Source organism: Panthera pardus, unplaced genomic scaffold, assembly GCF_024362965.1.
Source record: "Panthera pardus isolate Hobbes unplaced genomic scaffold, ASM2436296v1 HiC_scaffold_7, whole genome shotgun sequence".
NCBI classification, from domain to species: domain Eukaryota; kingdom Metazoa; phylum Chordata; class Mammalia; order Carnivora; family Felidae; genus Panthera; species Panthera pardus.
This window is the reverse complement of record NW_026527002.1, coordinates 14,064,845-14,078,981: the sequence shown is the minus strand read 5'-3', so window position 1 is coordinate 14,078,981 and position 14,137 is coordinate 14,064,845.

Here is a 14,137-nt window from a genome sequence, read left to right as displayed (position 1 = left end):
AAGGAAACATGCCAAGAATAATGTGCCTTTATTTCTTTCTCTGATCTCCCAAATACAGGTTATCTCTTTTTTTAATTCCTTACAATATACCAAATTGCTAAGAATGAAAAAAGTCCCAAAAGATTACCTACTAAATGATTTCATCTTTATCACATTTTTGAAAAAAAAAAAGAAACGATAAAATTTTAGAGAAGGAGAACAGATAAATTGTTGCCAAGGGCTGGGCAGGGGGTACTGGAGGGCAGGGGGTGTGACTATAAAAAGGCAACATGAGAGAGTTCCATGGTGATGGAACTATTGTGTATCTTGCAATAAAATTATATATAACCAAACATATACACATGTCAGTACACACAAAATTGGAGAAATTAGAAGGGCACCTGGGTGGGTCAGTTGGTTGAGTGTCCCACTCTTGATTTCAGATCAGATCATGATCCCATTGTTCATGGGAATGAGCTCTGTGTATCGGGCTCTGCACTGATGGTGCAGCATCTGCTTGGGATTCTCTCCCTCCCTTTCTCTCTGCCCCTCCACCCCCTTCCCCTCAAAATAAGTAAATAAACTTCTTTAAAATGGGGGAAATTAGAATTAAGACTGCTGGATTGACCAATGTCAATATCGTGCTTGTGATATTGTACTACAGTTTTCAAGATGTTACCATTGCAGGAAACTTGATAAAGCGTATATAGGATCTCTGTATCATTTCTTGTCATTGCATGTGAATCTGAAATTATCTCAAAATAAAAAGGTTAATTTTTTTAAGGTTTACTTATTTTTGAGAGAGAGAAAGAGTGGGGGAGGGGTAGAGAGAGAGGGAGACGTAGAATCTGAAGCAGGCTGCAGGCTCTGAGCTGTCAGCACAGAGCCCAAATTGGGGCTAAAACTCACAAGCTGTGAGATCATGACCTGAGCTGAAGTTGAACTCTTAACCGACTGAGCCACCCAGGCATCCCTAAAAAGTTAATTTTTTAAAATATTAAGGCAAAATAACTTTAGGAAAAAAATTCTTATCTTTCCTCCATTTGCTTCTTTGATTCAAGAAAAGTTTATGTCCTGGAAGCTCCTGGAAATAATCAGGTTTAAGGAGAAAAGAGTACCCCCCAAGTCTAAGAATAATTTGACCACATTGAGATAGAGTAAGATGAGGAAATTTGGGGAACAAAGAAAAGAAAAGAAAGCAAAGGAGAAATCAAAAAGTCCTTAGACAGCACCAGACAATTGGGACAGGAATAAGAGATATTTCAACAAAGGTCTTTCTTAGAAGGAAAGATATTGCTTGAGGAACCAAAAGTTAGATGGCAAGTAAACCATGGTCCACAGACTACTCAACCTTCTTTAAGGTGTTCACAACCCATCTGTAGCCTATACTAGCTGTCACAACCACCAGTGGCCTATGAGGGCACCCCTTGGTTTGCAGCCGGCATGTTATTCAGTGAATGTACAATGTAATATTTATCCATAATCGGATTTTTTTTACCTCGCCCAAATTACCCCCCCACAATGTTCCAACATATTGGTAAACCCAAATAAAAGAGGGTGGAACCTTGACGTCTAGTGAATAGTGGTATCCAAAGGACATGTTCTTCCATCTATATTTAGGGATTAATGTTAAACAGGGCCAACTTGAGACCACCACCTTCCACCCCCAGAAAGACTCAACCCAGTTAGGGTACTTTCTGTCTCTATAGCGTTCATCTGAAGCCTCTGAAAGTCTGGATTTTAGTTTTCTCTTATCATTTATGTCTTTTATTATGTAAGCCTCCCTTCAACATTAGTGAATTGCTTATAAAGTTGGGGCCCAGCAAAGAGATTATTATGCAGCCACACTAGTCTATTTATATACTGCTACCTTTTATAGTGCGTTAAGACTGTATTTTGTCTTCTGAATTTCCATTTTGGGGGACTTCTGCCTATCTTAAGTCACATTGTTCTTTATAATACCTGCCAATGAACTACACTTTCCTCTGATTTTTTTAAATTTGATTTCCTCAATGCTAATCTATTTGTAAGATTATTCTAGGAATTATCTTATTTTTTCTTATTATGAAATCTGATATGTCTTCTACTACTTCTGCATCACAGTGAGTTCTTCCATCCTGTTAAGAATTAGTTCCAAAGTTCTACATGTTACAACTTCCATCTTCTTGGAGAACAAAGTCTCATCAAGGCAATTGAAGAGTTTATCAAAGCCCTGCTTTCAGCAGAATAAGGCTTTCAGCAGATGTCTGGGTAGTTCAAGTTTCTTATCACAACCAGATCATATTCCTGCACCTGCTTTATAATTTGTATGAGGAATGCGTCATTCCCTTCCTCTAACTGCCCAGCCATCCACAGTAGTGATATCACATCTGTTTCCTTCCAGTTTACCGTTAACCAGATGTTCTCAGCTGTGTTCCCAAAATCAGGTTTATTAACTTTCTTCGTAAGAAACTTCTTGAGAGACAATGATATTCTCCAGCCATTTCTATTAGGCATTTCTCTTGTAAATGTTTAATTTCACTTCCATTGCTGCTTATGGTATTGTTGATTCTTATGGGCACACGTGTATCAATTTGTGGTGAAATCTTTAGTTATGTTATTACTCTATGCAATAGTATGTAGCTACTCATAATCATAAGTGCCAATCATGACTTTCTTATTTACTTTTCTCTCTGACAGCTAACAAATCCTCCCTCTTCTAAGGAGAAAGTTATGCCACAACAGTAATTCTTGATCATATCAAAATTTTACAGAGTTATTTGGGGACATTTCTTTTCTTTCCCCTCAATTTTCACTTTTTAGGGGCCTTTTCTAACAGGTTGCTGAGACTTCTGTTTAAATGTGTTCTTTTCAGGCAATTGCTCAATGAGTCAGAATGAATGGAGTTTATAAAATGCTAAGAAAAATCATTCTCATCTAAATCATTGTTCAACTTGTTTGACAGAGAGCATACAAATTTAAATGAGGGAGAAAACAATCAATTCTCCTCATGGCTCGAAGTAACTATTTCTGAGAGGACAAATTGCATTACACAGATGAAGCAGGAATTTTTAAATAACTTATAAATAAAAAATAGAAAATATATAAATAAAATATAATATAAAAATATAAATAAAGTATACAAATAAATATATAAACAAAAATAAAAGTATATAAATTTATAAAAAATAAGATATATAAATAAAAATATAAATAAAAATATAAATTTTTAAATAAAAAATATTTTCATTGTTTTTAGCTATCCCTCCTTTTTGTCTTACCATTTTGATATATGCTTTATGAGTGACAACATCATTGCACAAGCTCCTCGCAGATGTTAATGATCCAGAATGATGTTTTTATTATAATCTCTTGCCATAACTTCTTCATATCTTTCCAAAAGTTACCTCGAAATGTTCTATCTCAATAATTGCTTATATAACACAAAGTGATTTGTAGAGTCCTACAAATGTTTGGGTTATTTGTATACTTGTCTTCAACAATGTTCAAAAGAAAAAGACAAAACAACTTTTCTGTTATACTCCCAATCCCGTGACAAGTGTTTCCTTTAATCCTGTGATGTAGCAGTGACAGTGGATGTTTCAAACGGAGAACAATAGTGATATCCAGATAAAGGGGATTGTTCATTTTCAAAGAAGACAATCCCCTTGGTGGTCAATTTCTCCCCCAAAAAAGTCATAGTGACAAGTAGATGACAGGGAAATAATGAGTCCCAGTAATTAGGTGTCTCGTGTAGAACACCTTAGTCATCCAAGTTACCTGACCTCACAGGTGGCAAAAGCACAAACAGAGAGCGAGAGAAAATAGCAAAGTGCAAAGAACAGAAATAATGTAAACACAACTAACTCACAATGAATAAATTCCAGGAAAAGCATCAAAAGCAACAGTGCAGTGAAAGGTAAGAAATGTAACCACAGAAGACAGAAAGGTTGCAAGAGAAGAAAAAGAAAAAGAAATGTAAGAGTACAAAAATATCAAGGAGGGACAACAAACCATAGTAACTTAAAACTGAAAACATAATACTTTTTCAATCTTAATGGTCCCTTAATAGCCCAGGATAGTAAGAAATAGACCAAATCAAGACATGCAGTGCCAGTGAGGGAGAGGCAAATATCCAGTGTTCCAAGCCACAGTGTCCCAAGAGGTATAGTACACTTTAGCTTGGTTCAGAAGAGCTCCAATGACTCTAGAAATTCATTCTCTGAGGCAACGCCACGCAATAGCAGGTTCCAAGCAGAAGCAACGTCTGGTTGCAAGAATTCAGTTCACTTACTGCGTGACCCCAAGTAGCAAGCGAGAGTTGAAGGGACAGGGTGTAATCCTGTCTAAAGAGGGCTACTCAAGAGCTTCCTGTTTTCAAAGCAGGAAAACAGCTTCAAAAGGGAGTATAAGACAGGAGTCAAGGAATGGGCAACTAGATGTCAGCATTAGACAAACACCCAGATAAAGAATACATTCTTAGAGCTCTTCTTCCATGATCACTAGCAACAAGATAATCTGAAAAGTGACTGTTTGCAAACTCTACCTATAGATGATACAACAGTTGCTTCAGACTTGGTCAGTATAAACTGAGAATGTAAAATGAAAGTGAATGAAAACAAGTTAGGATGAATCACCTGAGTCTGAAGATAATTTTAAAAAAGCAGAAAAGGAACAAATTGGGTCAAAGAAAAACAGTAAATTAGGACCTAAGACTAAGCCAGTGACCAAATTCTGTAACTAGTGAAGATTTATCATAAGGTTTTTCTTACATGAGTTTTTTTTTCTGGTTACTTCAACTCATCATTCATATGATTTAATTAAAAGAAATATGAAAACTGATAAAATTTGTAATAATTACTCATAGGTAATTTATCTATAAACAAGTCACTATCTGTTTAAAGTTCCAGTTAAGAAGGCAACTAAGATATAGTTTATATCAAAAAATGGGTAAATAAAGCACTTCTGTTTTTAGTAATGGACTGGGTGACATGGACAACTCCTCCCTACAACAAAATACAAAAATCTTCCAAAAGCTAACATAATATTAAGCAGTTATCAGTTGGTGACCCAGAATATTGAGAACAGTAAGGTGAGAAAAGTGCTCAAGCCTCCTTTTGCTAATTAAATCTCTTAGTCAAGAGATTAAAATGAATTTTGGGTGGACTTGCAGGGTTAGAGGGAAAAACCCAAGATTTTAGTCTTCCAGGATGGAAAGACTTGGTAAATAATCCCAACCCATTGTGAGCCAAGTCCCTTCAAGACTGTATCCAAATAGTGAATGCTAACCGTATTAAAACCAGCATTGGAAAAGTCTTCAGGAAGTCTTTTTTCATCTGCATATCTCAGGATATTTTATTCCATAAGCTTGGGTTAAAATTATCTTGAAAGGCCATCACACACAGGCACCTGACAAGCAAATAAAATCACCTGTTAACCAAGATAATGTCATCTTAATCCTCAAATTATTTCTACAAGTAATTTTTCAAACACAATGTACAGCACAAAAAAGCAACTAAACAGACAACATAAATAAAAAGATACAGGACAAACTACAAAATACCAACAGAAACAAAGAGAAAACAAAAAGGCAGAAAAGAAATTGAGATATTGGAAATAACAGGCACATACTATAAAATAAATAGGTTTTCTATTATAAAAAGAAATGTTAGAGACAAGCTTGAAATTTTTGGCAGGAAAAGGGAAACCATAAAAAGTGACAGAATATTTTCATCAAAAGATATATTTAATAGCAGACTAGACATAGTTGAAAAGAGAATTAATACATTTAAAGATATATCAGGGAAAAAATCTATAATTTAATATCAAAACAACAGGATAAAAACTATAAAAAAAGATGGTAAAAGACATTGAATACAGTGAAAGTTGCCTAATAAATGTTTAATTGGAGTCTCCGGGGATTAGTTTTATGTGTCAACCTGTCTAGGCTACCATATCCAGTTATTCAATCAAGCACTAATGTAGGTATTGCCATGAATGTCTTTTGTAAACATGGTAGACCTCTCAATCCGTTGACAGAAGATAAAAAAGAGTATTGTCAATAATGTGGGTGGACATCAACCAATCATTTGAGAGGCCTTAAATCAAAACTAAGCCTTCCCTGAAGAAGAAATTGTCTCAAGACTGCATTATACATTCTTACCTTAGAGTTGCCAGCCTGCCAGACTGCCCTATGGTCTTCAGACATAACTCCCATAACCGCATAAGCCAATTTCTTCAAATAAGTCTTTCCTTCTGTCTGTCTCACTCTCTTTCTCTCTCTCTCTCTCTCTCTCTCTCTCTGTGTGTGTACACCTACATACATATGTGGATATTTAATTAGCATTAATTTTGACTATGTAAAACAATAATAGTAACACACAATGTTAGTAGAATTTAAAGTATATTTTGAAGGAGAATGAAGTATACAAAAAATATGACAAAGGTCACATACATGATAAATGGAGTGTAAGTGATCTAAGATTCTTGTATTTTCTAGGAGAAGAGTCAGTTTTGACTAACATTGGACTTTGGTAAGTCAATAAGACTTGTAATTTCTAGGAGTAATTACTAAAAGAATAGAAAACAAGTATAGACTTCCAAATTTATAAGGTAAAGGTGAGAAACTGAATTATGTTTTTAAAAATATTCAATTCAAGTGAAAGAAAAAGAATAAAATGAGAGAACAGGCAGGATAAAAAAAGCTGCATAGGCAGATGGTATTTAAACTCAAATATATAAGTAAGTGCATTAAATGTAACTGGATTAAAAAGCTTTTATTGAAAGACAACACCTGTTAGTTTAGATTAAGGAAAATATAAAATTACACTTTTTAAAAGAGATATCTAAAGCATAAAGATACAGAAATGCTTAAAGTAAAAGATGTAACAAGAGATACCACGCAAACATGAACCAAAAGAAAGCTTGTGTAGCATGTAAGTACCACACAAAGTAAAACTTAAGGGAAAAGACACTGCTAGAGACAAGGAAGTTTCTTTGTAATGATAAAATGTTCAATTCAGCAGGAAGGTAGAACAATTCTAAATCATACACATCTAATAACGTAACCCCAAAATAAAACAAAAGGCAGCAGAAATGCAAGTATATTGGTTAATTCACAATCATATTAGTGAATCTTAATATACCTAACTCAGTATTTGAAAGAAGCAGCAGACAAAAATCAGTAAGAATATAGCAAATTTGAAGAACAGATGATCATACTTGAATTAGTGGATACTATAGAACAACCCAAACTCAGTAACTGCAGAATGCACTTCCTTTTCAAAAAATGTATGAAACAGCTTTGGAATATACTCGACCAGAAAGACCATCTCAACAAATTTAAAAGAATCAAAATCTTAAAGTACATTCTCTGAGCACACTGTAATTATGTTAGAAATTAATAAGAAAAAGATACTCCAAAAATCCTTCCATAAGGTTTAATAAAGAAATACACTTTTAATTAATCAATGAGTCAAAGAAGAATTCAAAAGATAATTGGAAAATCTTTGAATTCATGGATAACACAATTAGTTTATATCCAAACTCATGGAACTCAGAAATGACAGGATTCAGAAGGAAAATACATATGCTTAAATGCTTATATTAGAGAAGCCTGAAAATTAATGAGCTAAGGTTTCAGATCCATAGGTAGAAAAAGAAGAGTAAATTAAACCCAAAAAAAAGTAAAAAGAAAGAAATAATGAAGGGAGGACCATAAATGATTGTAACAGAAAGCAAAGCAATAAATGAGAAAGACCAAAAAAAAAGCCCAATTTATAAACACCTTGAGAACCTGACTGATCATGAGGGAAAAGGGGAAAACACAAAAGATATCAGGAAAGAAGATGATGAAGCTATAGACACTAAAAATGATAATAGGAAAAAACAAACTTACACCAAAAATTTTGAAAATTTAGATGAAATTGACCAATTATCAGAAAAACACAACTTAGAAAGCTGACATAAAAATAAATAGAATTTAAAACATTCCCATAAAGAAAACTTCAAGCCTAGGTGGTTTCACCAGCAAGCTATTCTAAATATTTAGGAAAGAAATAACTCTAAATCTTACAAGAAATCTTCTAGAGATCAGAAAAAGAGGATACACTTTTCAAATGACTTTAGGAGGTCAAGATAACCTTGGTCTCAAAACTGGACAAGAAAGAAAAATTGCAGGCCAATCTCGCTTATGAACAGGGATTCAAATATTCTAAATAAAATATTGGCAAATTGAATCCAATCCGGCTATACATAGAAATAATACAATATGGCCAACTTTGATTTGCCCCAGGAATCCAAAGTTGTTTTAACATTAGAAAATCAATGTAATCCAGTGTATTTACTGAATATTAGGATGATTTGCAGAGAGGCAGAAAAGGTACCTGTTAAAATTCAACATCTTGTCAAGGTAAATATTAGCAAGTGACAAAAAAATCAAGCCTTATACGCAATGGTGAAACATTACACATTTTGTTCTGAGATTGGGGAAGGATTCGGATGCTGTTGTCACCTCTATCAGCATTATGCTAGAGATTTTAGCCAGTGCAGGATGGCAAAGACAGAATAAAAGGCAAAAGGATTAGAAAGAAACCAAACTTTCATTATTCACGGATGATGTAAGTGTGTACAGAAAATTCCAAAAGTTTCCACCAATTATTAGGACTCATAAAGATATAGCAAGTTTAACCAATTCAGAATCCATACGCAAAAATCAGCTGTGCTGGCAGTGTTCTATTTCTTTACCTGGGTAGTTGCTACATGTTCATTTGCTTTGTAATAATTTGTCAAGCTGCACATTCAAGTTTTGTTCACCTTTTTATTAACCCTTACCCATTACTAGGACCTTAAAGATGTCATACTCTTGCCAATAGGATCTATCCACTTAGTAGAGAGGGAAAATGTATATAACACTTGTACTCTGAAAAGTAGCAGGTACACATACAGGAAAACATTTAAAACCTTCCTTAATGGATACCCTTGATGCTCACAGTTCGGATTAATCCCATTCTTTTTTAATGTTTAAGTTTTCTTTTAAAGCAACAATTTCCTTTATATCAGTTACAATAGACCCTGTAAAAGTATGACAGAAGCTATTTATCCGTCAAAGCATACTACTTTCCCTTAGATATTTTCCCTTAAAATGGACTTTTACTTAACAATTCTATGTACCTAGCTTTTAACCAAAAAGATCGGTATATTTTACCTGGCACTTCATGCACTAATCCAGACATTAGCCTTTCCCCAAAGGAAAGGGTCACTCAGAAGGAAAGAACGATTTGATAAACCTATGTAGCTAGTCATTGTCAATAGAACTGAGATGTTCTCTTAAAGACAAAGTATAACAATTTCTTTTCATTCACGGATCAATAGATAAAAATAAGTTGGATATTTATGGCACAAACAAGCACTATTTGATTCACTTATTGCTAGTTGCATTGAACATTGTTAAAATCCATTGGAGGCTCAAAGAGCCATTAGCCGAGGGTGGCAGTCACAGCATTCCCGTCATTGGGCCTAAAAGCAGAACAGAAAAGCAATATCAGACCTCATGTAGGGATACAGTTTAGAACTCTGGCAAAACTCCCATGCTCCTAGGGTACCTGCTTCCTTTTACAAAAACATCATGTGCTTTAAATGCCCGAACCGCTTTTCATCTAAAAAATACCATCCACTACTGCACGGTTATTGTAATAACCTGTATTACATGTTCATTAGACATTAAAAATACAAACACTGACATTCTTTGCCTTACCTGTTATGGCACAAGAAAGCATAAACGAGTCTGTCAAGTGACAAAAGGATTTTGTTAAACATCCCCAAACTAATCTGTTATTATTCTGCCTGTCAGGGAAAAAAAAGAAATCAGAAAACACAAATTCATATCATTTTCTATTAACCAACTAAAAATAGAGGATAAAATGTAATTCCACTAGAAAAATGAATAAGTACTGGAAAACCATCACATTCTATAAAGGTCTAGCTTTTGGAAACTGTAACCCTGTCATTAAATTATTTCCCCAAATCCATTCACACAGTCATGTGCTGAGTCTAAGAGGAGGAGGAAAGATCATTTTTTTCCCCAAATTTGGTATCCAGCTTTCTAAAAAAAGACAAAGGCACATTTTATCATCCTGGAAAAAGTGACTTCAGTGAAGCAGATAAAGTGTCTAATAAGGCCTAATTATCTCATGTTGTGATTCTTTTTAAATCACTTTTAACCTCAGGAAGAATTTTAATTATCTTGTATAATAAAGTCTTTCCTTATTTCACCCCCTCTAGGAGAAAGGCACATTAAACCTTATTTTTGTCAAAAGATAAGAGCAGTATTAAGTTTAAATTGATGTCATTATGAAATATTCGATATCAGGATTACAAATTTCAACTTTAGTAATTATTCGATTGGTCACAAAAAGAGTATCATTTCACCACTAACTCCTAGAAAGAGGCCATCATTGCTCTCAGCATGCATGTGATACACCAGGGACCGCGGGGAGAGAGAAAAATGTATTCTTTCTATTCCAGTAGAGTCTTGTGATTCCAAGGTTAAATTATTGAAGCAGTTTGGGAGGTACTTTTTAATATGATTTTCAAAAAGTTTTCTCCTCATTATCAACTCTTTAATAAACACTTCAAAGTTTCTGTGAGCTTCTCTATTGGGAAAAATATTAATTCATGAGTCTTCTTCCCAAACACACGCTCAGTTCTCTCGTTGGGATTCAAGAACTCAAGAAGGAAATATTATGCAAGTGTCTGCATATGGAAAGACAAAGTTTCCCTTCGTCTTTTTCTATTTCTCCTACAAACGCACTCCCTTCATGCTTGGCACATAACCTCTATCCTGCAAGATGATTCTGGCACGAGGCACAGACTCTCCAACTTGGGGATGGGAGTGGGGGAAGGCACTTCTGAAATAGGATGTTAATCTTTTTCCCCCCTCTTCATTCCAAATCTATTTAGAGTAACAGCAATAGTGTTGACTACATGCTAGGCATTGTGGTAAGCACTTTCCAACACATTTATCTCATTTATCTCCACAACCACTCTATCCCCATTTCCTAATGAAGAAATGTTCCGTGGCTTTGCTGAGGTAATGCAACTAGTAAATGGTGGAATTTGTATGCATCTCTGTTCAAATACAGAATCCATCCATTTAACCGCTACACCAGTTGTAACAGAGAGAAGTAGCTGCAGTGGGGATATTCATGATGCCCTGGAAAAGCACGGAATTTTTCAGCTACTTACATGTTACCTTTGACCCTTGCCACAGAAATGTCTTTGGGTGAAACTTTAAAGCAGCCCACTCTCGTGTTAACACTCATGCTGGAGATTTAAATAGATGCAGAATTCAATCACGTGGTAAAGGAACTCAAGTTCTCTTTGGCTTACTCCGGCAAAAATCCATGTCTTATTCTGGCCAACTCCCACCAGCAGTGGGCAGGGGACGGGCGAGAAGAAGGTCATCCTCACGCGTGTAGGGTGCTGCAAATTGTCAGGGGTGCTGACATCCCGTAAAGTCACCTTAGGTGCCAACCTCTAGCCTGGGGCATTGGAAAGAAAGAGTAGACGGTTTTCTGAACCAGGCATTATCCTGTGTCAGGCACTATTCTAAGGATTTTACACATATTAACCCATTTAATAAAACCACTTATGATCAGTCATTTGTTATGATTAGGTAAATAATGTTGCTTTAACCTGTGTTATTCAGTTTTGTACTGGGAAGCTTAAACCACTGCCTCCTAATCTTTTTTGAACTACTAATTTGATTAGGAAGCCCATTTTTTTATTTCAGTCAACACAAAGGTAAACTTCAGACAAGTTGACCTAGCTAATCTGTTAAAATACAGACCGCAGGCCCCACTCCCACACTATGATTCAGTAGGTCTGGGATGGTATCCAAGAATTTTCACTTCACCTAGGTGACACTGAGGCTGTTGGTATAGATAAACCAAAAGGGCTTAGCTTGCAAAGAGGTGGTAAAACTCCACCTAAAGGATATGGACCCTTGGAATCACTAGGGAGTACAAGACAGTGGCTTAAGAGAATGGGTACAACTTTGATTTTGATTAGAATCATAGAAAACAGTATCCCCAGATATTTATCATAATAGGATTTCTGAAAGTCACGTAAGCAGACAAAGCTTCAGCTGAAATTATGTCATACTGAGTTTGTGTGTCTCCGCGGAGGAAGGAGATGCTGTGTTCTGCTGTGCTCTCTGTGCTTGGCAAGACTTCCCAAAACAAACCCCTTCTGAAAAGAAAACTTTAGAAACTTTAGGGCAACCTGATATTTAGAGCCACCGTGATACAGAGAAATGAGAAGGCATCCAGGAAAAGATCTCACGGGCATCCATCTTTCTGGCCAGGAGTAGGGATGCTGAGATAATCATGAGAGATGGGCTGTCTGAAAACAAGCCCTAAGAAGACACCGCCTAGCCGACCCTTCTAACCCGTGCAGGGTGGATACAAGCAGAATAAGGGCACCATTCCTCAACTCTGGACTGCTTCCAACTTTGTAATTTGAGAAGGAGGTGGAACATGACACTGTGATCGATACCCCATTCCTCTTCCTCCATGGGTAATATTGCTTAGAATCCCTTCAGTGCCGGAGTCAATTTCAAGGGCCTCTACAGAACGTGATTATATCTGGGGCCTTTCGAGTTTCGACTGTGAGATTGCTTTGTAGGACATTTTTCTAAAATAAATTGTTACATGTTTTGGTTTCTGCTTCTGATTCTCACTGCCTTTGCTAGATTGGTTATTTTACAAGTCCTGTTTTAACCACAAATGAGTAACTCAATTCTATCTTCCATGCAGGGAAAGAGACTGTTATTGTTATACTAAAAGCTGATCTTTTCCTATGCTTCTAAGATTATGTTGGATTGGGCAGGGTGATCAATTACTCCCTCCTCTCCATTCCTTTCATCAGAGAAGGACCTAGCACAGACAGAGAGAGCCAGAGTATTGCCAGCAGCCACAGGGCCTTATCACTAAGCTCAAACATGTAACAAGGCTCTTTAAGACAAGGAATTGTTCCCTGAGAGCCTCTCGGAGTGGGTGTCCTTACGTCACCAAGCATTTCTATATGAAAAAGGGACAGCAGGGTTCAAGCTGTGAGCTGGCAGGGTGGAAGTGGTCCATGCTAGTAATTCTGCCATTATTATTTCATTTACTCATTCAGCAAACGGTTATCAAAGGCCACTGTTTGCATCAATGTATATACCGGTATACCAGCGCAGCGCCGAACTCTGGAAGTACATGAGGGAAAAGGGACACACAGATGGCCCCCTCCTATACTTCCTATTCCGACAGGAAACCAGATGCTAAACAACTACATGCATTATTAACTAATTGTGGTTGTAATAAGGTTTGTGTCTACAGTCTGAAGGGCTGAGCTGATCCTGGGATCAGGAAAAGCTTCTCTAAGGAACTGACATCTACACTAAGTCCTAAAAGAGGAGTGGAGTTCTCTGATAAGAAGGATACAAGCAGGGAACAGACCTTTTTGAGGCCCAAGTGTGGGAGCATTTTGGGGTATTTGAGGAATTAGCAGAGGGCTGTGTAAATGGGATAAAGCCAGCAAGACGTCCAACAGGAAATGGGATTCCTGGGAGTTTAGGTAGGGGCAATCATGGGCCCAGCGTTGAATATAATGCCTCTCCAAGCATCAAGGACTTTGTCCAGAATAATCAAAGTGCTATCCTCTGATCCACTTTTTTAATCCAAAGCATCTAGTGTAGTGCTTGGCAGAAGAAGATGTTCAATGAATGTCAGTTGAATAATGAATAAATTAATCAGAAATGTAAGCATGTGTGTAAAATCTATCTTTCACATATTGGAATCTGTGCTCTGGTCCATTTGCTGCAATATTGCAAAATCATATAAGTGTCTGGGTTTCTTGAAGTTGAAAAGGCAGCCTAAAATAATTATTGAATTCTGAGCCACTATTCTCTCCAGTTAATTCCCAATGTAGCATATGCCCTCTTATCCAGCATTTCAGGTTCTCTGTCCAAATGAAATAAGAATATTTTCAAAAGACATATTGGAGCCTTTATGCCGCATCAGGCACCAGAAAATTCTAAAATTTTTATTTCCAAGAGCCAGAAGAATAATAGTAGCAGAAGCAGCTGAAAACAATATGGACGATGCAATGAAAGACCTCCTCCCTACAAAATTTTTCC